The following is a 12,350-nucleotide window of genomic DNA, read 5'->3' on the forward strand; positions in this document are numbered from 1 at the left end:
TTCACCTCGCTCCCCATTGGCCCGAGAAAAAGTGGGCGTGAATGCATTTTGATCCATGAATTTGCATATAGCGACCGCCCTCCAACGCCCTGGAGGCGGGGCCAAATCGCCCCTCGCTCACCGATTGGACGGCACAAAAGTGGGCGTGTGTCGTTTTTGATCCGTTTTTGGAGCGGAAAATCCGTGGTTTTGTACACGCTGTTCGGCGCGCGCCCTGCACGAGTCCAATACCGGTACCAACAAGCGGCGCAAGAACGGTGGCGATGCGACGGTTGCGAGGTGTGACGGGAAAGGTCGTGGCTGTTGTGGTGAAGCGGCGTTGTGGTGGGTGGTTGATGTTGTGACGACTGTTGAGACGCGGTTGGCGGTGGTAACAATGGCGGTTGGTCCAAAATAAAGATAGTAAAAGAAAAACGGCTATCCTGAAGAGTCGCAGCACGCATGAATGACATTTATTCCCTCTAGACAACGGGTTTGGGCCTAACTACACATATACTTACGGAGATATCTCACCTAAGGGACCTGAATGGTGGTTTGCGAATTTGGTAACCACAACAATATCTTAAACCAAGCTGAATTACAAAATTTGAATTTTAGCAGCAAAAAAGAATTGAATTTAGCAGCAGTTCCAACTGCTAAAAAAAAAAAAAAGTGTTAATTTGTCCAATTCAGACATTGCTTGGGCGTTTCCGGGTGCACGGGTTTATTGGCGGCAATTGGTAATCGCTTGCCAGCCAGGCGTTCCATTGGAGTGTTTGCTTTAGTGCTTAAGCAACTTGCCGAGCACCCCACAGTCAATAGCGGTACAGTTCGTGTCCTGATCGGGATGTACAGTCGGAAGTTGCTATGGAAGGTAGAATACGTATACAGCACACACGAATGTGGTACATATGGATAGATTTGGATCTGCCGGGACTCTCCGCGGTTGTGTGGACATGCCATGCCTGTTACAGATGCTGTAGTGGAAAGGTTTAATCCCGTATCTTATGGAAGTTTCATCAGGTTTTCCTTTATCCTCGTGACTATTACTAAAGCAATTGGTTATCGGATTTGCTTTACAAAGGTTATATGGTTTCTCTTTGTGAGTTTCAAAGCAAAATATATTTGATAACACCCAATTAGAGCTGTTTCCCATATTCACGTATTTTACAAATTACCGAGCCAATTTTTTTTTTTAGACACATCACATGCAGCTGTTTATAAATATTAATGTTAATGCACATCTCCTTGAAACGTTCATATAAATACAACATTGTTTTAAAATATATTTTTATTGAAATTCCCCCAAAACAACGGTGAATGATACTCAAGATTTTTGGATTGGATGCAGTATGTACTGTAGTCGGTAATCACACCGACTCCAATCTTCTGATTCCCGAAAAATTGCCAATGTGGGCCAAGCACTAGTGTGTGTGTGTGTGTGTGTGTGTGTGTGTGTGTGTGTGTGTGTGTGTGTGTGTGTGTGTGTGTGTGTGTGTGTGTGTGTGTGTGTTGTTAATAAAGCAAAACATTTTCCCTATGCTAACTCCCCTCCCCCCACCCCTCTATCTCTCTCTATCCCATCATCACTCCACCCCCTCCTGATGCAGTGCAGAACCCTCCCACACATCTCTCCCTCTCTCTGTCTCTGGACGTGTCTGGATGGTGTTTATCTCCGGTTGATGTTTATTTCTGGATGTGTCCAGACGGTGTTTTTGTCGGGGCGGTGTTTGTCTCCAGAAGGAATTTGTGTCTGGGCTTTATTTATCTCTGGGCCGTGTCTGGGCCGTGTCTGTCTCCGGAAATGTCTGAGCAGTGTTTATCTTCGGACGTGTCCAAGCAATGTTTATGCCCGATGGGAGTTTGTCGCCGGATGTGTCCAGGTGATGTTTCTGTCTGGACGAGAGTTTGGCTCCGGACATTGTTCGTCTCCGGGCAGTGTTTGTTACCTTTGCCACTGAAGGTGATTTCTGGACCGCGATTATATTTGGACATGTCTGGGCGGTGTTTGTTACCTTTGTCACCGAAGGTGATTTCTGGACGGCGTTTATATCTGGACATGTCTTGCCGTGTTTGTCTCTAGGTGGTATTTATAGTATGACCGGTAGAAAATGGATTTCAGAGATTATTTTTCCATCTTCACTGTTATTCCATGCATAATCGTTGTGATGTGTGTGTGGTCGTATGGCAGCTTAGCTGCCGGGGTAGCTATCATTTGTTGAAGCACGACTGTGTCGCTGATGCAGTGCCCCTCTACCAGTACACACACTGGAACTGGTACTCATTTCGCCGACCTCAGAAGGATGACAGGCTGCGTCAACCCCCTGGTGTACGAATTCAGCAGCTGACGGGGCTTCAACTCTGGAGCCTGGGATCCCAAGCCGCCACCCTAACCACTGAGCCAACACCAGGCTTATCATTTTGATGAGACAGTCTGAATAAAAATGAATGCTCCACCACACGTCTGCCTTCCCTTCCCCCATCTCACCACATGCCATCTTCCCTTCCCCCATCCCTCCTCACTCTCCCACCCCTCCTCACTTTCCCACCCCTCCTCACTTTCCCACCCCTCTCTCTCACCCAACTCTTTAGTATTCCCGTCAGCGAAGCATCGGGTAGTATTTGCTAGTGCATAATAAGAGTGACAACTATCAAAAGTCACATTACAATTAAAATATATAGTTCATACATTTCTCACACTGAGGAAAAAAAATCTTGGAACTATTTAAGGATCCGTAGAATCATAAAATAAATAATTGATGGTATTTTATTGAATTTTAAGTAATAAGCAAATAACTGAACATGGATTTTAATTCTAATATTTTTTTTGAGGTGATACAGTTAAAAAAAGTAAACCTTTCAGGTACCACCCTGAAATTTCCACATAAACTGGCATGACATATTCGAGGGAAAGGTTGTCAACACACAATGGATAATGGCTGCACAACTCACTTCAGGCTCATCAGAAAATGAATTTAACGAATAATTTTCTGATCAAGAATCCCCAGATTACGACTATTGTCAAAATCATTATGCAGAAGGCGCCGTCAGACGGTACATCAAAATACAGCAACGTAATGACGATGACATAGTGCATTTTCATTTGTTAAATTGCTGTACTTCGTCACATACAGTTTTGTGACACGATAACGGATAAGTGTATTCCCATCCAATGCACGTTATATGGCCAAACAACACTATCTGGATCCAGTGAAACCAAACTCCATTGTATTTTTTTTTTAATCATGTTTACCATTATGTCCTGCTGATCTTATACTGTTTGTGTGGTTAGAACCAGCTTTTTAAAATCAGTTTGTGCCCAAAAAGGATTCAGCATGCATCTATTAGCTCGCCTGTTCGAAGAACAGAGACCTATAGCGATACCCCCGGCGTGAGCGTCAGGGTCAGCGTGAGCGTGAAAATGTTAAAGTTTTTGGTGCAAGTTATTTAGAAGCTTGCCATTCATTTAATATGTGTACTAGGATGCTGATATTTGGCATGGCGGTTCATTTGGGGTATATTATTCATGTAGTTAAGTTGAAATTAAAAAATAATTTCAAATTTTTAATTTTTTTTTACCTGTTTTGAACTTAACTTTTTGTAGCACATCAACGTTAACGTTATTTCCTTTCTAATGTTTTTATCTACCACACTATTTTTTACTGATTACAATATACAAATGCATATATTGCTTTAAAATTATTTGGATCAGACTTCACTGCAATGCTTTATAAAAATATTATTAGACGAGTCTTTAAAAACGATAAACGTATAAACAGGTGAGCATTGGGTGGCTTTGACACCAACTCTCTGGTTATTTTTAAATGTCCCCCGTTAAAATTTCACAAATTCAATCAGCATAAATACAAAAACCTTTGATTAGGGTGAGGAGGGATTAAAAAAAAAAAAATCAAAACCAGGACAATCCCCCCCAACCACCCCATCAAATCGCACCATGGAAATGAGTTCCTTCCAACCCCATTTCCACGCGCTTCCAACAATAGTCTAGTAGGAGGATAGGGGTCCCATGCACCCCCATGATACATTTTTTTAATCTGCATTTTTACAATCCCTGAGGTGTGTGGGAACAGAATTTCCTTTGTTCCCATTCCAAAAAATGTCCCATGTGGGTCGTTTCGCCGTTTTTTTTTGTCCGCCATCTTGGATTTCTTGGGATGCAAAAGTAAGGGGTAGTGGTAATATAAAGGACCTTTTCGCATAGAAAGAAATTAGTTACAGGTACAAATTAGGTATCATTGGAAAGGGTATGACCTGCACTATCACAATAACCCATCAGTTATTCAATTGGGGCAACGATGATGTCATCAGGGGTCAAAAGGTCACGTTAAAGGGCCACTAAGTCAAATTTCACCCCCATCCTCTTTGTCATCCACCCTGCACCTAAGTGAATGAATCTTTTGGATTCTACTTTGCTTGAAGGAAAGTGTACATGTATAGGCAGTTTTTAAAACTAAAACAAATTATTTAACTTCAGTACAACATCATTAACCCTTTCCGCAAAAATACCGAAAATATTGAAAAAAAAAATGAATTTTTGTAATAAGTTTCCTGTGAAATTGCAGTTTGACACATATTTGTTTTCTCTGCCTTTTTGTTATGGTAAAAAGCTTTACATGTTCCAATGAGTCCTGAAATACAGTCTATGTTTCATTCTCTTGGTATTTTCACTTCCACTCCTTACTAATTGATATGGGAATATGCATTATATAGAGATCGTGTGTTAACGAGTTACTATAATACGCAGGCCCACAACTAATTAATGTTGAAACATTATTACAAATGCCAAAAGTCTCAATGTTCATATTTTAATGTAGTCTTCGTTATCACTGAGAAGTTCTTCATAGTCACTATCTTGGCTGGACTGTTCTTCCTCAATGTCATAATCACACTGTTCCATCTCTTCCGTAGTCTTCTCAACTAAGTCTATCAAGGTAGGGGGAAGTACTGGGCCGCAAGACCACACTGGCTCCAAAACACACTCATCATTTCTTTCCCAACCTTGTTCAGGATCATATGGCTTTGGAGACCAGAAGATTGGAATATCTCCTCGCTTGTAGATAGCAAGGCGATGGTTCACTCGACCAATGTGTGGGATAAGGTTGTCTCAGCAAGGTGGCAACTGGGAGAGGACAATCTTAGATTTGGTTGTCAGTTGCTCATCTTCCCCAACCACCTTCCTCAACATGATTCCACATACAGTGTCAATACATTTCTGTCTGGAGTAGCCGTACATCAGACGTGTGAATGCCTCAATATCATCAATCGTTTCTGGCTTTACAGACTATTCATCCCCAAGTTTTCTGAAAGGAGATGAGTACAATTACATGAATTGCCACACAAAAGTTAAAAGAAACTGATAGTCAGGGGATTTCATAGATAATAAAACAAATACCTGAAAGCTTCATGATAAATTGGATGATGTTGTAACTTCTTGAGGGTCCAATTTGCCCTTTCCCTTGAAGGAACTTGTTATGTCTTCCCCGGTGAACACGTACAGGCCCAGGACCATCTTACAGTTGTCGGCACCCATGGATTCTGCCATTTGACTTATGTTGACAATCTGACGATGTTTACCAGTTCCGAGGTCAAGAAAGATGGTAAGACCTGTTGTGTTAGCATAAAACAGGAGGATGACAAATATATCGGTGTCTGGTGTCCTGACAACAGCTGACTTGTAACCCAGTTTGGCTGCATACTTCAGGTACAGTACAATCCTTGTGTCTGTTTCCTCCTGATTTGACGTCAACTCATGAATTTATTGTGCTCTATCCTGAAATGATATGATGTGGAATTTATCATACATACTGATTTTAAGCAGTTGGGAAAGGGTTTACAATAAATTGACATCTAGAATTCAATTACTTACCTCACCATCAGATGATTGTAACCGGTATGCCTTGCCATCCACTACCACCAGTGCTGTTCCATATTGCTCCATGCAAGATGCTGCTGCATTGCTGCTCCACACCTTGAGTAGTAGTTCACAGAGCTGTGTTTTATTGTGTTCATTTGCCAGGAATAGCTTGAAGTCACTTGGTTTTCTTGTTGCTGGCCCTTGTATCAGATAACGCTGAGAAGATCCTCGGCGTAACCTCTCCTGAGCCTTGATAGAATCAGCATGGTAAGAATCAGTTGAGAAGAAAAAATCTTTCTTGGCCACCATATGATCTAACACTTGCAGACATATTTTTCCAAATGTAGGTGATATGTTTATCAGGGCATGAAAAAGTGCATTGCCATCTTGGATGTGTAGGGCACCTTTCGGATAAGGCATATCTTCCTGACTGTCGTCTGCGAAGAAATGTAGAAGTGCAGCTTTGTTGGTATTCTTCTGATGCCCTGGCATCCAGCTCATCAGCTGTAGGAGGCCAAGGAAGTGGTGTTGACTCGTTGAACATCCCCTAAACAACACTGCGCAAGTGCAAGGCAACATCCTCAAACTTGTCTTTGGAACCAAGCCTACATGCATAAGTAACTGCTTCCGCAACAGAGATGCTTGTGCTGTACATCAGGTAGTAGGTTATGCATCCCCTGTCCCCAGGAAACACTTTTGTGAAAGCAATGCACTTATTGATTTCGTGTAGTTGAAGTCGGGTCTTCAGCTTATCACTTCTGAAATCTGGATTTGGAAATCCACAGCGTTCAAGTTCTTGGACGTATAGGTGGCGGAGTGTTCCAAGTTACACGACCTCCTTCTGCCCAATTACCCTCTCACGTATAAAATCCAGAACGACATTAAATGGGCTTTGATGAGCTTCAAGCTTTTCATCTTGCTTGTTTTCAATACTTCTGTTGGCTTGATCACATAAATAATTCACATGTCTCAGTTTGAATGAACTATGACAGGATTTATGGAAACGAGCCTCTCTTGCAAACAAATCTTCGCCTGCCATCTTGCGATGTAAACGATTGTCTCCTATTTCTAGGACTTGGGATTCAATACGAGTCAAAGCTGTTTCCTTTCCCTTGAAAGATGCAAACTGGACACAACGTTCAGTCCTTCCGGAAACTTTCATCTCAAGCATTTCACAGAAAATACATTCTGGTGGAAAATGTTCTTGGAAGAGGTTGATGGTTTATGAGGGGATCGAATTGTTGAGGGTTCATCATCTGGTATGACACATTTCAAAATGATCGTGATGTTTGGTAAAGGCTTGATAGCATCCCCGGTGATAGCCTGTCATTTCTAGGTCCACACCATCAAGATTGTCTGGAATTAACCTACACACAGCTTCCATATGAGCGGGTGAATCATGAGACTGAAGGAGCCGTTTCTCACGAAGATTATGTAACATCTCAAGCTTTTCCTGGGGAGGACCCCTTATATTGTGTAGTGGTATAAATTCACCATGCTGTATGCCACTCACATGTAAAATACATACAGGAGGAGGCATCTGCAGTTCCTCTGAATTGCAACCATGATCAGTTCGGCGTTTCTTTGCCTTTGACATGATGAAGCCACCACCACCAAGTAACTACAACTAAGCGTACACCACTGGAGCACTAATCCATAATAGGTGTTACCTGAAAAAAAGACAATTATCCACCACCAATAAACTACAGCTACAAGCAGGTATGCATGGTAGCAGATATTCAATACAACCACTAAAACATGAATCAAAATCACAGTTGTCTGCACGTCCTGTAACAAAAAAAAGACAACACTGTCAGTTGACGAAATTTAACACCACCACTAAAGTGTTAAGGTAGTTACAATGGCCTCAACTGTAACAAAAAATAATGTTAATAACCATAGCCATAAACTATAAATTAACAGTGAAATTAATCATTCGTATGCGAAGGACACACTCACACAGTAAACTCAATACAGAACCGCATTTTCTCAATATTTTTGGTATTTTTGTGGAAAGGGTTAATGATGTTGTACTGAAGTTAAACAATTTGTTTTAGTTTTAAAAATTGCCTATACATATACACTTTCCTGCAAGCAAAGTAGAATCCAAAAGATTCATCCACTTAGGTGCAAGGTGGATGACAAAGAGGATGGGCGTGAAATTTAACTTAGTGGCCCTTTAACGTGATCTTTTGATCCCTGATGACGTCATCGATGCCCTAATTGAATAATTGGCAGGTTCTTGTGATAGTGCAGGCCATACCCTTTCCAATGATACCTAATTTGTACCTGTAACTAATTTCTTTCTTTGCGAAAAGGTCCTTTATATTACCCCAACCCCTTACTTTTGCGTCCCAAGAAATCCAAGATGGCGGACAAAAAAACGGCTAAACGACCCACATGGGACATTTTTTGGAATGGGAACAAAGGAAATTCTGTTCCCACACACCTCAGGGATTGTAAAAATACAGGTTAAAAAATGTATCATGGGGGTGCATGGGACCCCTATCTTCCTCCTCAACTAATTGATTTTGAGGTCAAAGGTCATCTTGAGGTCAAATTTCTAAAAGTCATTTTTCATCCAATTGACTTGAAATGTGAACATGATTCGCATATTGCGTCAATGATTTGGGAAACCAACTATTTTTAAGATGAAAAGTCAAAAGTCAACTCAAGGTCAAACTTCTAAAAGAAGCAAATTTCATCTGAAAAATCGTCAATTTACATCTTATTAACTTGAAAGTTGAACAGGATTTGCATAGTCCATCACTGAATTGAGAAAGCAATGATTTGTGGTGAAAAGGTCAAAGGTCAAACTTCTAAAATCATCAATTTCAATCGAAAGAATAATCAATTTTTATCTGATTCACCTGAGCTTCGATTAAGATTGTCAATTTCAATCTTAATGAAATGGACAATTTGTTGTATCGATGGCAATCTTTGGAGAAGAGATGGATTTTGCAAGTATCGTGCTCTGCACGACGTCTTTTTCTTGTTCTGTCTATTTGTATGTCAATAACCTGTAGGTCACAATTTTAAACCAATCTTCACGAAGCTTTCCCACCTGGTAGAGTTCATCATAAACAAGAAGCTTCTTGTTTTTGAGGTCAAAAGGTCAACATAGGCCAAAGGTCAACAACTTTGTCAAATTTCTAAAATCCTCAATTTTCATTCCATTGACTTGAAATTTGAAGAGGATTTGCATATCAGGTCAACGAAGTCAATTAACAAGTATTTTTGAGGTTAACATAGGCCTCAAATTGGCCAAATAGGTCAATAGGCCAAAAAGTCGAGATCGACCGAATTTCTAATATTGTCAATTTTCATCCAATTGACATTGAATTTGAAGAAGATTTGCATATTTGGTCATTGAAATCAACCACCAATTATTTTTATGGTCAAATTTGTTTTATGGATTTCACAAGAATCGTGCTCGACACGGCATGTTTCTTGTATTAATGTTACCACGTAAACGTTTCTCAATTGCACTTTTCCATTATTGAAACATCTATTTTGCTTCTTTTCACTTTTAACATTCAGTGTTAAGTCTTCAGCATACAATAACTCACATGGGAATCACAACCTTTCATTCTTCATCAATTATTTGATCACCATGAGACACAGTCGAGGATTTAAAACTGATCCATGGTGAAATCCTACCTTGACTTCAAACATTTTAGTACATCCCAAGTTGGTCTTCCCATAATTCTTGTTAAGAAAAGAAATACATTCCATGACTACTTATACCATTTATTCAAGTAGAAGCTATCTTTTTAGAGCCCATTCAACAACTGCTCTTGGTACTCAATAATCTGCTTTTTCGATGTCAACAAAAACATGATGGTTTCCTTGTCTTTACCAAATACTTCTCTTGGCAATGCCTCAAAATGCCAGCTCAGTTCGTTTAATTTCTTTGTAAGATGAACGTCATAAAGAATCTCCCTTCATCTTGAACAATTGCACAATAGTGCTCTTTGCCCAATCTTCAGGGACCACTCGTTCTTCAAAAACCTTTCTACACAACTTTGTAATCCACTCGATTCTTAAATCTCCAGCCCCATCTCTCATTTTGATGAGGAATCAATGCTGTTGGACCTGCTGATTTAATTTCTTCTTCACATCTCTTCTTCTGGACCTTCAACTTTCATCCAGGTCATTTTCTTCATTCAAGAGCTTCTCAAAGTAAGTTTTCCATTCCTTATCAACGTAATCTTTTTCAATAATGTCGGTTGTTTTCCAAACAAGCAACTTCGACCACATCTCTTCGAACATTTACCATATGCCTGGCTGTTTTGAAAATTTAATTTTTGCCTTTTTTTGTATACATTGTCGAGACTCGTATGAGAGCGAACACACAATACACAGCAAGGGGGGGGGGGCATGAGACAAGAGGGATGGGAGTGGGAAGGACAAAACAGTGGGGAACAGGAACATTAGGAGATCTGTGGAAGGGAGAGGGATGGGGAGGGGAACATGGGGAATACAAGATGGACATTACAGGGACTTTCAGGAAGCAAGGAATTTGGAGAGGGGGTCGAGGTTTTGGATGGGGTTAGATAAGAGGTGGGAGTGAACAGTGGTTTTGAAGGCCTGGAGGGAAGAATGGGATTGAAGAGAGTGTGGGAGTTCATTCCAAAGGTGGGAAAAATGAGGAATGAAAAAGTGACGGTGAGCAGTGATTCGTAATTTTGGTAGTTTTACCAGAAGGGGGTTGTTGGCAGACCTTGAGCACCCTGCGGAAATATAGTGGGGACATATCGCAGAAGAGCAAGGGGGGGGGGAGCAAGACCGGAAAGGAGACGGTAGAAGATGGAAAGTCCACTGACCTGCCTGCGGTGAGAGACTGAGAGTCCCAAAGGCTCAGCCTCATCGCGGGAGATACCAATGATCATAAATGCCTTGGTTTCCACAGCGTGAAACCGAGAAAGGTGAGAGGCAGGAGCACCAGCCCAGAGGGGAGAGCAGTACTCCACCAGGCTGGGGCCAAAAGCCTTGTATATTGTCAAGAGCTCAGGTGGGCCAAGGAAGGACTTTGCACGACAGAGATTTTGGAGGCCAGGTTGGAAATGTGGCTTTCCCAGGAAAGATAATGGCAGAAAGTGAGACCCAGAAGCTTGAATGAAAGGAATTCTTCCAGAGGATTGTTGTGAAAGTAGATGGGGGGGGGGTCTAAATGGTCCTTTCGCAGAGACATAGTGAGAGTGTGAGATTTGTCCGGATTGAAAGATATGTTCCACGTGTTGGATCAGTTTGTGATTTTACCCGGATCTGCAGTGAACGAAGAAGCTGCGGATTGCCGGTATGACAAATGGCATGGCAGAGAGTGGAGTCATCAGCAAAGAGATAAAGAGGATTTTCCAGAGAGTCGGAGAGATCATTGATGAAAACCAGATTAAGAACAGGGCCCAGAACACTGCCTTGAGGAACTCCAGCCTGGACAGGAAGAGGGGAGTGGGAGAACTCCATTTAGGGCCACACGTTGACTGCGACAGGAGAGGAAGTCTGCGAGCTATGAGTGGAGATAGCCTTGGATACCACAGCAAGAGAGTTTGGTAAGCAGGGCAGGGTGCCAGACCATGTCAAAAGCATGTGATATGTGTAGGGATATGGCTCTGATTTCATGTCTGGCATTGAGGACCTCCATCCATTGTTGGGAGAGCAGAAGCAGCATATCCAGGGTAGAGTGACCTGGTCTGAAACCAAATTGATGATGGCAAATCAAGCCATTGGAGAAGAGGAAGGATTTCATGTCTGTAGCGAGGATGGATTCCATAACCTTGCTGATGATTGGGAGAAGGCCGATTTGTCTGTAGTTGCAGGGATATGTTTTTGCACCTTTTTTATGCAGGGCAGTAATATTTGATGATTTTCAAGCAGATGGCAGATGACCTTGAGCAAATGAGAGGGTGAATCGAACAGAGAGAGGGTGAGCAAGAGCAGAGGAGCAGGATTTTAGGACACAAGGGCTGATGCCGTCTGGACGGGTTGCAGAATCTGAGTCGAGGTTTGACAGCAAGCTCTCCACCTTTTCAGAAGAAAAGGACACAGAGTCCAGGGACAGTTGGATGCGACTGGGTAAGGTGGGTAGATGGGTTTCAGACACAAGGTTTCGTTGCAAACACCAAGTTTCGGCATTCATCCTTTTCATGTGCGGGATCAGCAGTGCGGCCATTTGAGGTAAGGGAGGGGATGGAGGCCTTCTCATGTGGTAAAGCTTTTTACCCCATTCTTCATTGCCGTCACTATTTCCTCATTCAAATGTTTATAATGTTCTCTATCTTGGGGATCTTTCATCTTTTGTCACTTTTTGTAAGCTTCTTTCTTCTGAGCACTTCTTGGACTCGAATAGTCCACCACCATGTTTCTCATTCATTTTGAAACCTGCCAGTGCTTATTCCACAAATATTGCCAGCTGTCTTTACCCAAGTCTTTTTTTCATTTGAATCCATATCTCATCTAAATCTTTATAAGTTAGACTTCATCTGAAATTTTCAGA

At 41.7% G+C, this 12,350-nt stretch overlaps 1 pseudogene; it reads right to left on the bottom strand.

The window, feature by feature from the left end:
- Positions 1-5,401: 5,401 nt before the first annotated feature.
- On the bottom strand, positions 5,402-7,455 carry LOC147028725 (uncharacterized; annotated as a pseudogene).
- Positions 7,456-12,350: the final 4,895 nt, after the last annotated feature.

This window comes from Eptatretus burgeri, chromosome 4 (genome assembly GCF_056783735.1).
Source record: "Eptatretus burgeri isolate ZD-2024b chromosome 4, Ebu_testis_v1, whole genome shotgun sequence".
NCBI classification, from domain to species: domain Eukaryota; kingdom Metazoa; phylum Chordata; class Myxini; order Myxiniformes; family Myxinidae; genus Eptatretus; species Eptatretus burgeri.